General features: G+C 28.6%; 1 long non-coding RNA gene across 1 annotated transcript; it reads right to left on the bottom strand.

The window, feature by feature from the left end:
- Positions 1-12213: 12213 nt before the first annotated feature.
- Positions 12214-13883, bottom strand: LOC122586171. The gene is made up of 3 exons (XR_006321888.1): positions 13550-13883; positions 12629-13452; positions 12214-12538 (listed from the first exon to the last, which is right to left on the bottom strand). It is a non-coding gene; the product is annotated as an uncharacterized LOC122586171 (long non-coding RNA).
- Positions 13884-14599: the final 716 nt, after the last annotated feature.

The raw sequence follows: 14599 nt of genomic DNA on the forward strand, positions 1-14599 counted from the left end.
TAAACCAACACCTTAAATTGCTTATTGAAAAAGTCACAACCATTAGATCAAAAGCCAAATTAAATTCTAACCCTTTGATTGTTTTGCTTAGCTCATATTCTTTTTTTAGATTTATTTACTATTACTATTTTTTACTAATATTATCATTATATTTTTACTACTATTATTTACTATTACTATTTCTTTTACTAATATTATCATTATATTCTTACTATCTCTACACTAAATCACAAAAATAAACACTAATGACTAAATATGTTCATCGATTTACATTAAGTTTACCATTTAGTTTATAAAAATTATATATATCCATTAGTTGTTCTAAACTTTTGCACATGATGTTGATGATTTCAAGTATATTGCATCACTAAGTTACTAAATACTTAATTACATTGCATACCATATGATAAAAACATACCATAATAAAAACAATAATTTAGTTATACTGCAACATCATATGATTTTAACTATATAAGCTACATTAGATGCAACTTAGATCGACATCAAGATATTCTTAACATCATATAAAATCTGATATCGCTATAAAGAATATGCGGTATTTGTTGTCATTATAGAGTATTTGTTATCTCTCAATATTCTTAAGCAAATAATATTTTTTTATCATTACTATTTTCATCATGAATCAAGATTGATAAATAATTATTCATTTGATTAAAATAATGTGGTGTGAGACTCACACTTATATGTATGATTGACTTTTCCCAGTAGTATATAATTATTATTATTACACTAGATAAATATGCTTTATCTATATTTAATTTGAATGAAAATAAATATGTAAAAAACATATCTAATGAATCATATAATAAACCATTTTTAGATAGTAATATCGTCATTTTTCAGCGGGTACTAGTCATATTTAAAACAAAAAATATTTTAGAATAAAATTATATTTCAATATGTCTTATTTATAATTACTAATTATGTTATTATGAAAAGTTAATATGTTATCCCGCGTATTACGCGGGAAAATAATCTAATGTATAATACATAAAACGGAAGAATTAATAGAGCCGCTGTGCATTTATGCTTGTGTACATGGCATGTAAATGTCCAAGATTATAAATTATCTCATAAATTTATGTTTTTAACTCGAATTTATATATGATTATTTAATATTTTTGCTCTTGAATTTCAAAAATATTTATCTATAATAAATATAGGTTTATAAAAAAAATGTAAAAAATGATGATGTAATTAATAAAGTTTTGAATCTTTAAGGAGTTTAAAATATGATTTTTATATTGTAATTTTTGAAGAAATTTCTTACTCCATGCATGACTCTGAATTACACATGGACACATTTTTTTTCTCTTCGAAAGCCTAATGAATGAATGTTTATGTTTGAACTTTTGATAGTTGTACAAGGTTGTTATATAAAAATTAAGTAACGAGAGTGGAGCAAAACCAAACTATAAAGTATAAAAATGATAAAACCAAACCACAAAACCGTCTCATATATAACTAAAAACCAGTTTTATGGTTTTTGTATTTAGAAAAACTAAATTAATAGCTTGTATCTTAGATACATATAAAAAATAAAACTAGAAAAACCAAACCGAAGCGCATTATATATTATCTATAAAATATAATTAATTTTAATATTAGTTTAATTAATATATATATCTTTGTTTGAAACTTAAAAGAAACTTAATAAAGAGACCATCTATTTTGAGATTAAACTTGATAGTTATTATTATTATTATTATTATTATTGTTATTATTATTATTATTTAAGCAATTGAATTTTGTTATGGATTATTTAAATAGACTTTGAGTATTTTGGTATTAATTACTCGTATATGAAACCATGTAGTTAGATATCTTATTTTTAGTTCTTGGTTAATCCAGTGTTAAAAAAAAGCCATTTGAAAACCAAAAAAAAAACCAATCTGAAAAACCGAAAATCAAACCAATATAAACAATTTACAAATTGTTTAAATTTATGAAAACTTAACATGATGGTTTGGTGTTTTGTTTTCACTAAAAACCGGACCAAATCGCACCATACTCACCTCTAAAAGTAACAATTTTTATGTTTGAAAATCATGTAGTAATAAGTACCTAACATTATGCATGTTAAATATTAACTTTTTATTGTTTATGAATAAGTTTAAAAAAAATTATAAGCATAAAAGATGAAATCATCATCTAGATGCATAACACACATGGTATATACGAATGAGGTTAGTAAAGTCATTGATTTTGAGATATTCTAATAAGGTTTAGGTATCACTTTTTATATTTATACTAGGATTTTTGCCCCGTGCGATGCACGTTTCTTGAATTATATTTTTAAAATTTTTAGTATTTAATCAATAAAATTTTTAATAAGCAATATTTAAATAAAAAATTATACAAAATTATTGAAAGTATTTAAAAATCTAATATTTAAAATTTTCTTAATATTAGATCCACTACATTAATGAGTGGAAAAACAAAATATTAGAATACATACATACATTTAGCAATAACAATTTTGTGAAATAAACTTGATATACTGACTTAGACACTTCGTACAAAATACATATTGACATAGACGTATTTATAGGTTAGTAATTAATAAACTTATATATTGAAAAAAGTGCTAGCAATTATTATTTGGAAACAAATAAAAAGTTAAATATTGTATTTAATATATTGTTATTTTATTCTATTGATATTGTAACGAAAAAAGATTGTAGTATATATTAAATGGAAAAATTCATGGAGATGACACATAGAAAAAATCTTATGTGACAAAGTATAAAAATAGTTTTAAGTTGAGTTGGATGGCTTTAGAATGCTAAGATAACTACTGTTTTATTAGATATTTATATATATCAATGAATTATTGGAAGCTTAAAAGGAAGAAAAAAGTTTAACAGGATAAAAATAATAATAATAACTTTAATAGGATAAATTTACCAAAAAAAAAAAAAATTATATATAAATAGAAAAGTCCATCAGCTTAAGCCCACTCCAAAAGCCCATATTTATTACTCAGTATTTGTGTTGTTATGGACTTTTGGTTGACTGGTAGTTGCCTCGTTGTTGGCTTAAAATGGAAAAGGAAAAGATATTCATTTTTGTTTCATTAAAAGAAATATTTTAGTTAAACTAATCCTCCAATTTAAATGGAAAAATGAAAAGCCGTGAAACAAGAGCAGTAAGTTTTTAGTTTTCTAACAAAAAGTTAAAAACCCTCCATCAAATCATCATCTGTCCATCACCACTACATTTCATCTATTATCCACATTCTCATCAATACTTATAAAACCCACAACTCACTTTTTCTCTTTTACTAGCTAATCAACCTGCATATTATACAGGTAGCTCAAATGATTTGAAATTTTTTTAATATTTAACGTTTTTTATATTGTATTTTCTAAGTAAACAATGTTAAGATTACAATTTGTTTTAAAATCATAACATATATGTCACATTGATTATATTAAATTTAACGATAATTCAAATTGCTTATCTTTGACTCTAAGATAATATTATAATAGTCTATTTTGATCTATAAATTTGTTTCTATTACAATAGAAATCTTTCATAATTATCTGTAAAAAGTATTCTAAGATCATAATATTTTAAAATAAGTTTTTATTTTTCTTTATTTTGTCCACTTTTGAAAGTTTTTCAATGATGTCATAAAAAAATCAAAATTATATAGTAACATGTCATGAAAATCTCTTTTAAAATAATATGATATCATCACAATTTTGTTTTATTAATATAAGATAAGATATTGGCTTAAGCATTTTAACCATGTTTTTATATTTTACTTAAACTAATCCTCCAATTTAAATGGAAAAGTATTTACGACTAAATATAGGATTATAGTTGTTAGGCTAAAGCTTTTTACCCATGTTTTATTATTTGCTAAACTCGTTTTCCAATTTAAATGTAAGAGTTTATGCAGCTGGAATCAAATACAATCTGATCTATTGGACAAAAGTTTACAAAAACTTAACTAACTATCGATAATAAAGGGCTTAACATAGCTGGTACTACCCATAGCTTAGTATATATATATATATATATATATATTAGTACTAATACCCATACGATATACAGATTAATCATATATGACACAATTAACTTTTTGTCATTATAGTTTCTATGAACATAAAAATTTTCTATTTTAATATCCATAAAATAAATACAATGACAATATTCCCTTGGACATTATTATCATACACATAAATTAACTAAGGGTTTTGCTAAACGAAGTCCTAAGGGCTTTTGTTACGGTACATAAAATAGTTGTACAATTACCATAAAAATCAGGGGATGGACATTTGATATGGAAACATACAACCTTTTTATGCACGTTAAGTGAAGCCCTAAGGGCTTCATTTAGCATTTTCTATTAACTAATTAGAATCCCTAACTTTTATTTAAATGAGACACGTATCGTTGTGTCATACTAAGAATGTTTCAATACCATTATTAGATGACACTGTGTACTTTTAAAGTTTGATATCGTCCAAATAGTTCAAGGTTTCCACAAAAATTGGGTCTCATTCTAATAATTCACAAAATAATATAGAAAATATACCTTTACAAATTGATGAACATATATAGGAAACGAATATCTCTACGAATAGTCCATATAAACATGTCTAACAAATATCAGAAACTCTTATATCTTGAATCATATAAGACGAAGCTCGAAGTCTAGTTACCTTTTTTTCTTATTTGGATTGAAGAACACCAAACAAATCCTTTTTGTTTGAATGAAAACCAAATAATTCTTAAAATAAGATAGAAAATACATGCACCTTTACGAATTGATGAACATATGTAGGTTGAAACGAATATCTTTACGAATAGTCCATATAAATACGCCTAACAAATATTAAAAACTCCTATAACTTGAATCATCTAAGATCAAGCTCGAAGTTTACTTACCTTTTTTCTTATTTGGATAGAACCAAACCAAACACATCCTCTGAAAACCAAGAAATCCCCTAAATATTTTTCCAATAAAACAAACCACCTTTTAGTTTCTTTCTTTTACTTCTAATCTTAATTGTATACCATATGTTTTCGTAAACAATGAGTTTGAATAAAATAATTCTATATCTTTTTTTGGATTTTGTAAAAGATATAGATAATATATAGTAATTACATTTTGAAAAGGATATCGTAAGCAAACAAATTTTGGAGCGACACTTTCTTTTTTATTATTATTATTATTTTGAAAAGGATATGGTAAGCAAATAAATTTTGGAGCTGACACTTTTTTTTTTTGGGAATTAAAGTTATTTGATTTAATATATAATGAGTAGATATCCGATATAATATAAATATATTTAAACAATCATAAAGTAAGTAGAAATTAATAAGGATTATGATTTGATTTAATTAAGAATATTAAAAAGGACATTTGTCACGCAACTAATATGTCATTTGTCATTTAAACAATATCACAATCCTTTTTTAGTTTATCGTTAAATATATATAGAAAAGTGAATATAAGGTTGTACCATATCTAAGCTTAGGTATAAAACCCTTACATATCAATTTTTTAATATTTGTTGTATAATAATAAAAACATGACCCCCATAAATTTAATGATTTAAAAAATGATATGTAAGAGGTTCCATACTTAAGTTTAAGCATGTGACAACCTTATATTCACTTCCCGTATATATATTATAAGAGTGTAAAAAATAACCGTAAGGACCGGACCAAACTGCGTGATCCGTAACCGAAAAAACTGAAACTCAAAAAAATGATGTATAACGGTTCGGTTACGGTTTTCAATTTTCATTACTCGTGGTTAACCGAACCAAACCAAATTTTGATATATGTATACATGTAATCATATATGTATATAGACACACATATATATATATATTACATAAATACTTCATTTACATATCTATTTAGTTCATTTCATACATTTATTGCTTAAAATTGTAACCATTTTACTTACTTTCTTTAACCATCGATTATTATCTTCAAATTTTCGAAGTAATTTTCAAAAATATTAGTTTGCAAGGTAAATTGACTATTATAATTGAAAATTGAACTTTATCTTAGCATGACTTGAAGAAATGGTTAACCGAAAACTGAACCACAATTAACCAACTTTTTTGGGTAATCAATTTACAAGTATCAAAGTTAACGGTTCAAAATTTTTAGATAACCGAACCGAACCTAATCTGAAAAAACGGATTAAAATTTCTAACTAATTGAACCGTTTAGAGCCCTAATATATTATATGATTTGTAGGGTGTAATAGTGGAAATTTAAATGTAATTATTATTCCCATTTAAACTTAACTTATTACTAGTACGTCATTTCATTTCTATGTTGATTTAAGGAAAAGAATCATCCTTTAGAAGTGTTTAATGGGTGCAACTTTATAGGGTTTCCATGTAGCCCATTTAGTATCTTAAATAGAGAGTATAAATACGGTATAGAATTTTTTTTATTTAAAAGGCAGAGCGGATTAATGGTTAACACCTCCAATTTTGACGCGCTCACTCCGGGTTCAAATCTTGGCAATGCCTTAAAGCGTTTTCTCTCCAATGTGTAGATGTGTATAAGATAACTAAGGCCCACTCACCACATTTACATGTGCCAAGATTTGAACCCATTACCCTGTAAGAAGAAATCACAAAGTAAAAACTCCCTAGCCTATCACCCTAATGGCAAGACTATTAAGAGTGAGGCTTTTGTCTTTAAAGGTATTTTACGCCATGTGATACAAATGTTATATAGAGGAGTTAAGTGAGAAATCTATTACAAATTCCTTATTAAAAAAAAATTAATTACTCAAATTAGAAGCATAGTGAAAGAAACCCAAAAGCTGCTTTTGTCATTCACTTTGTAAAAATGAAAATAAAAAGCATTTTGGCATAGTGGGTGTCCTATTTATGCCGTGAAAGCGTTCTCAGCCGAAGAGAACACCGTGCCGCGTGATGTTAGGGTTGTTTTTGGGCATCTTGAAGATTTAAAAGCAAAAATGTCTTAGGTGGTGTTTGTCTATGATTTAATAAATTAAGTCACAACTTAATTAAAAATAATTAATCCATTAAGTCATCAAAAGTGTTTGTTTTCTTGACTTAATAAACAAAAAATAATTGTATTAACTTAATTCTTACAAACATTATTTATTTATTCAGTCATTTAATCAATTCAATCACTTAATGGATATTAAGACTCGATACTAGGCCTTTTTTAGTTTTTTTAAATAATTGTAAAATATGGCAAGTCAACACCTCAAAAAGTTAAGGTATAAAAGAAAGAATACTATGAAAAGTCAATAACTCTAAGGTATGAAAATCTAATAAATATCTTTAAAGTTGTAATAACTTTATGAGAAAATGATCCGTACTGCAGACTTTACCTAAGCTTAGGTACTGCCACGTTAAAAAAAGTTACATATTAAACCTTTGAATTTAATAAACATACATAACCCTCCCTGAATTTTACATAAACTTCCCTTGAATTTTACATAATCACCCCCTACTTTACCTAAGATAGGTCTTACATGCTTTATCTAACCTCAACTTTATAGGTAAAGTTAGAGAGATTTCATTTATTAAATTAAAATCAAAACTCAATATATAAATATTTTAAGGAAAATCACATAAATATTAACAGATCCCTGATTACCAATACTAAAACCTGTTATTTGACAGTTAATAAGTGAACACATGTAAGCCTCGAGTTTTTAATCAGATTCGGGTTTAAAATTGGTCATCCCTAAATGTCTTCTATTTCAACTATGTGATCATTTTACATAAGAATGTTTGGTCCACAAAACTAAAAGTATTACATATTTAGTTTATAAACCTGCAAACCACATTTTCGGTTGAAGACATATATAGGATCAACTTTTTATATTTGACAAAACAACCAGCATCTAAAGGATGTAACAGCAAAGAAAAAACCAAAAGTTGAGTTTATTCTTAGTATTGATCCTAAAAAGTAGCATATAATAATGTCACGCATAACTGAGAATGGAGTTACTAGTCATATGTCAAGAATAAATTTATGACCCATTTATCATGAATCGAATTATCAATCACATAACAAGAATCAAATTGTTAATGATATATATGTCTAGAATCAAATCAGAATAAGGTGGGATTTTGTTTATGCTTTATCACGACTCTTTTCTTTTTAATTTTTAGGGTTAAATACATAAAAGATGACATCTTCTTTTAAATTTTTTAAAAAGGATAACGTATTTATTGTTTTTATTATTAAAGAGACATATTTTTTTTTCTTCCAAATTGTATGCAATAAATGTAACATCTTTAGTTTTTAATGTTAAACATTCGTTAAGTATCAATGTAACTTGCGACATCAACAAATAATAAGGCCACGTCATCAAAGAAATGATTGATCTAAAAAGTTTATATAACGATGTCGTCATTTTCAATAATCGGATATCAATTATCGGTGAAATAAATATAAACCGGTGATGGATACAAAAATGGTGGAAGAAAAATCGGTAATCGGTGATGGGTATGAAATGGGGTTTGTATTGCTATGTGTATAGAAATGGAGTGTGCATTACAAAGATAAATGCCACTTAGACTCTTTTAATGATGTGGCATGTCACGTTGACACTTAACGAATATCTAATTTTAAAAACTAAGGATATTACCTTCATTACTTACAAATTGAAACATAGTTCCTTTAATAAAACCAATACATAAATATACATTGTCATTTTTAGAAATTTTAGAAATATCTTTTTAAGCATTTAACCTTAATTTGATATTTTATCTAGGTAGTAGATAATACTGTGTCTCAAGTGTCAACGCAATTAATCCGAGACTAATCAAAAACCAATTTACTCGTATCTTTCATATTTCAAAGACACAGAATCCTTTAACAATTGATGTTTCAAGGACACAAACATAATAGCTAGAGGTGTCTATGTACAGTACATGTGGGTTGAAATGGGCGGTGTAAAAATGATTACGGGTGGAGTTGTCAGTCCATTTTATCAACGGAAAGAACAAAAAAATTAAAGTCGAACTGTTGTTAAATTTAGAGATAACTGCAGAAAATAGAAAGCATCTTTAGATCAATTCACGATATTAGCAGTGATTTTTAAAAGTTTTAGTTATTAGCAATGACCTTTCATTTATTGGCGTAAATAGCAACATTTGACACGTGTTTTTGATGACGTGGAAAATTTTGATGACGTGGCAAACTTTTACTGATGTGTATTTTCTTATTTATCTATTATTTTTATTTTCGTTGTCAGGTTAGTTTCCCCCAAAATAAAAACTCCCACATCGTAACAGTGACACACATTTAGGGTGTACAGAGTTCGTAACCCAAAATTGATTACGGGCGATAGGGAAGCAATTGAGGGTTCTATTGGTTATATTTTTTTTCTATTTAAATATAATAATGATTAAGAGATTTTGTACATTAAAATACAATATTTGACCCGTTTCATTCGGCTTCATAGTGATATAGTATGATTCCCAGTGTCGTTCATCTGTAAATGTGTTGAATATGTCATGACTAATTCTTTTGATTAATGTGATTTGTTTTATACAGGTTTGAGATTTGAAGACTACTGATTGTCTACAAACATTCAAGCCACCAACTCCATTGAGGGTATTGCTAGTTTACTAGTTACTACCATATTAATCACAATGGGTCCTTAATTTGTTTTCTTCCCCATGTAATTTTGCGTTTCTTTTGATTATGATTTACAGGGAGGTGATGCTTCTGTAAATTCCGTTTACCTTTCCCCCAAAAATTCTGACCATGTAATAGTTTGTAACAAGACATCATCCATCTACCTTATGATTAAAGTAATCGATTTTCGGTTTTATGAATTCTATAAACCTATGTCAATGTTAGGATTTAGGGGTTTCTATTTTGGGGGAACCGACTGGGCAACGAAAATAAGAATAATAGATAAATAATAAAATCCACGTCATTAAAAAGTTGCCACGTCATTAAAATTTTTCACGTCATCAGAGACACGTGTCAAATGTTGCTATTTACGCCAATAAATGAAAGGTCATTGCTAAAATCAAAAACTTTTAAAGATCATTGCTAATATCGTGAATTGGTCTAAAGGTGCTTTCTATTTTCTACAATTATCCCTTAAATTTAATCATAAGTTCACACTCATACCACATGTTAGCATTCATAAATTCATATATCTTATTATTAGTATTATTTACATTTATACATTTTTGGATGTTAAATTTATATATATAGTTAATTTATATATACATATTTATTTGATACATCTATACATATGTTTATATATGTATAATAATCTAATATACACATATTTATTTGATACATTAACATGACCCATTTTGACCCGGATTCATAGGTTTTGATTTGAGTCCATTTTGACCCGGCCCGTTTTCAAGATTACCTGTGGCTGTATTGACCCAAATCCATTTTGACTCGTCACCCAACCTGATTCGACCCATGCATTTTACCACCTTTATCCTGGACCATCAAAGATTGCGGCTCATGGACTCATGGTACTAGAATGGTTGACGTGTGACTATGTATGCCCAGATGTTCTTCTAATAGCAGGATAACCAGTTCAATGTCATTATTGAAACAATTGAAATAATGCAATGTCTTATACATCAGCCCAATTAATTTATGTATGTATACTTTAGCTATTTAGCTACTTTACTTCATACTTCAGTACTACACAACAAAGCCATAATGTAATGTCCTTGGTCAAATATTTTGGATCTATGCTAATTATGCAAAGACAAGAGTGTAATCCGGGCAGTGTTGGCCATGGTTGCAACATGATAATTTGTCATTTGGCAAAAAGAATTAGGGGACATAATGTATTGTCCGTTAGCCACGATAAACTAAATCCTGATTGAGTGAACAAGGGCGATATCACATGGGCGGCAAAGAGGGCCAATGGTCACCTCGAAATTTACATTTTTTAATGAATTTTTTAAACAATCCTATGGGTTTTAAACATTTTACCCCCTTTTAAATTTATTTTTCATTTATTTTTTAATTTTGTCTCATGAGATTATTTTTCTGGTACCGATTCTGACAAAGAAGATTATTAGTCAAATGGGTCAACTGGACAAACACTAATGTGTACAAGTAATGGGCAACAAGATCCATAATAAGTGCTAAAACATAACCCTTTTTTGGTTATTACAAACCAGTCTAGTCCAACCCGACTAGTCATAGTTTTACCTTGTTGCTGATATGACTTAACCCCTTTTGAGATGTCGCCCAACCTGCCTAACCCGAAGCTCAATGTTAGCCAAAACAATAGTATCCAAAGATAAATTTTACAATGAAGTCGGGTATGATCTTTTATGTCAACAAAAAAGCGCTATGGATGGAAGCGATTCATCTTTAGCAACAAACATGCAATATACATGTTTTACTTTAAAATCAAAATTATACAATCCATGTTGGATACTCGCTTAGTTGTACCAAAGCCAAAACATGTTCAGGTCTCACTTAAATGACATTGGAAATGCAGCAGTAAGTGTAGGTCGACATGTCAAGGCAGCATGCCCATGCACTACAACAAATATGTTATTTATTAACACTCATTTCTTCGCACTTTTTAAAAATGTTAAAAAAATGTTAATTTGTTAACACTTATAAATGTATAAAAAGAACTCATATTTAAAAGTGTTAATAAAGTTAAAAGAATATAATTGTTCACACTTTAAAGTGTGAAAGTAATTTGTGATACCAAATTTTCTCACATAAGAGGAAGTGCGAGGAATTCAATTGTGACAAATTAGCTCTCATATTTTTAAGTGTGAAAATGTTTGATATTTTTTCACACTTTTAAATGTGAACATTTATAGTTGACTTTTTAAATGTGAACGTTTTGTTTATACATTTATAGTTGTGTGAAAAGTTTGACTTTTTAAATTTTTCACACTTTTAAGTGTGAATTTTTTTTATACAATTTAAATGTGAATAAATTAACATAATTTTTCACACTTTTTACGAGAAAATAAATATGAGCAATTAATATTTCTGTTGATGTGATGGCACTTGACGTCAGCCAAGTGTATGAAGACTGCTACTTTTTTAAAATTCTTTATTTTTAGGTACTGAAAATCATGTAATGGTACTAGAAAACTGCTAATTTATCCAAAATTCACCTATAGCATCACTGCATCACCTCTATCCAATAATCGCAGGCACATATAACGTTCACCACAGGTAACAAATAATACCATGTGACTGACCTGTTTCAAATAACCATCAGTAAATCATTACCCAATTATATTACAACCATTAATAATGTGCTTTAATGTTGTTATCTCTATACATAATTGCTACATAATTCATTTGACTTCAGTCCCATTTCAATCTTTTAGAGTGTTTGCTCTCTTTAGACGCGTCATTGCCTGTTTTGACTGCTACAAGACCTCTCTTATGTGACTGCTCTTTAGCCACAACATTGATGTCATGTTTGTATATCATATGTTACACACATTCTCGACCACTCTGGAATACACCGTCTTGAAAGAACAATGCTGCAATTGGCCTCTCGTTCGAATTATTCCTGAACAAGAGAAGTTAATGATCATCATGAATGTGTAAACACCGATATACATATATATATACGTACATTTATTTAAGGAAAGAGATAGACCTGAAATAAGCGTTCTTCGAAAATTGCAGTAAGATTAATGCAGCCTTCTAGATAAGTTTCTTTAAGGGTATTGATGTTCTGTAGACCTTGTAACACAAGTAATTAGCTGCTGCAGTTCTAAAGTCCAAACATTCCATGTGTTTTAAGCTCGATTGATCTGGAAGTCGTTCCAACATCGGGCAGTTACTTGCATCTAGTGTCTTAAGATTAGAAGGAAACTCTTGGATTGATTAAAGAATCTTGCAATCATTTAACCATTCAGGTGATGGTATACTACAAAAATTGTTACCATTCAGATGTAAATAGTTAAAGATCATATGGAATATCGGCATCAGACAGATCGCTGTCACTCTGATCCATGCCTTTTATTGACCTTAAAGTAGAAACACTTGGTGGCAAAAAGTTAATCTTTGTTTTAGTTTGTGATAAATTTGAAATGGGAAAAATGAAAACAAAGGCTTGGGATTCATATGTTTTTATTATTCTGAGCTAACGAAACAATTTTTTAAGTTGTTTTTAGAAATCCAATGGAATGAGGTAGTTGTCTGATTGAAGTTCCTGGGGGATGAAGCTCTTGCAAGGGTTCTATAAACGCTCGAGTGATCTTAGATTTCAAATGCTTTTTGGAAGGCTTTTCAGTTTCTCGCAGTATCCCAAATTCAAGTCTGTCAACTTGCCCAGATGTCCAATTGATGGATCAAGTTCTAACAGACTTGAACAAAATCTTAGTGATAGCTCATCAAGTTTTGGTACTCCACGAAAGTCAGGTGTAGTTTTTAGGAATTTTGATTGCTATGATTTAGGCTCTTCAAGTTTGCTAGGAACTGGCGATAATAGTAGCAAACATGGATGCTTAATTTCAGTACCAATGTGTACGTCGTAGCTAAATAAAATGGAAAAAATAGGTAGGGAATAGCGTACCTTCATGCCGTTTCATGTTTTGAGATTACTGTTCTGCATGTCAAGGGCAACTAGCTTTATAAGACGCAAATCGGATGGTATAGAGTCACAAATGGGCAATGATGCCAACAAAGCCACCTTAACTCTTTCAACAAACCTTGAAAGCTTCCATGTAGGTGGACATTATTGATTTGAAACAACCTTAACTTTTGCATAATTGTGAAAGTTTTGGTATTCAAATGCATTGGCTTTGGAAGGTTTAGGACAAGGCCTTCAACTGCTTCTGAACCCTGGAATTTAAAATTAGAAAATATTTATACATAAATGTTGAGGAAATCCAAATGTTACTTGTTTATTGTTGATGGAAATGGTTTTCTAAGCTATTGGTATTGGTTGCGTAATGAGTCAATTTAAGATCAGAACTGCAGTAATGAGTCAAATTAAGATCAGAACTGTAGGGTCATGTTCAGTTGACCCGCATAGATGTTTTGTCCATTTTTCAAGATTTATAAATGATTAGGTGATAAGTATGATTAAAAAAAGGATAGTTAGATATTACAATCAGTCTCTTGTTAGAAAAGCAAGGATTCCACATAAATCTACTAGTACTGATACTTTGTCCATAATGAGACAACCTCTTAACATATGGGTCGCCCGTCACCTCACATACAAAGTCCTTTGGTAGTTGTAGTTGTTACAATATTAATTTTGAATCTTTGAACAAAACAATTTGGAAGGTTATGCATCATACTCGTAATATATACTTTGGGGGACTTTTAATCCTTTTTAGTTCATTTGACCCATCTTCGTGGCCAGAGAAATTGTCTGAAACAGTCAGGAGATACCTGGGTAAGCCGAACAAGGAAATTAAACCTCCTTGTTTTGTTTACACAATCCAAAGAAACTCTTAAATTTGTAAATGGGTCAAAATTGCCAACTCTAATTTTGAATATGGAGTAAGAGAGATGAATGGGGACTAAAGGATTTAACAGTATCAATAACAGTATGCTTGTGAATTCTATCCCTCTTCTTTTGAAAGAACCTTAAATGCATCTTCATGAAACCAAAGTC

This window comes from Erigeron canadensis, chromosome 1 (assembly GCF_010389155.1).
Source record: "Erigeron canadensis isolate Cc75 chromosome 1, C_canadensis_v1, whole genome shotgun sequence".
Classification (NCBI taxonomy): domain Eukaryota; kingdom Viridiplantae; phylum Streptophyta; class Magnoliopsida; order Asterales; family Asteraceae; genus Erigeron; species Erigeron canadensis.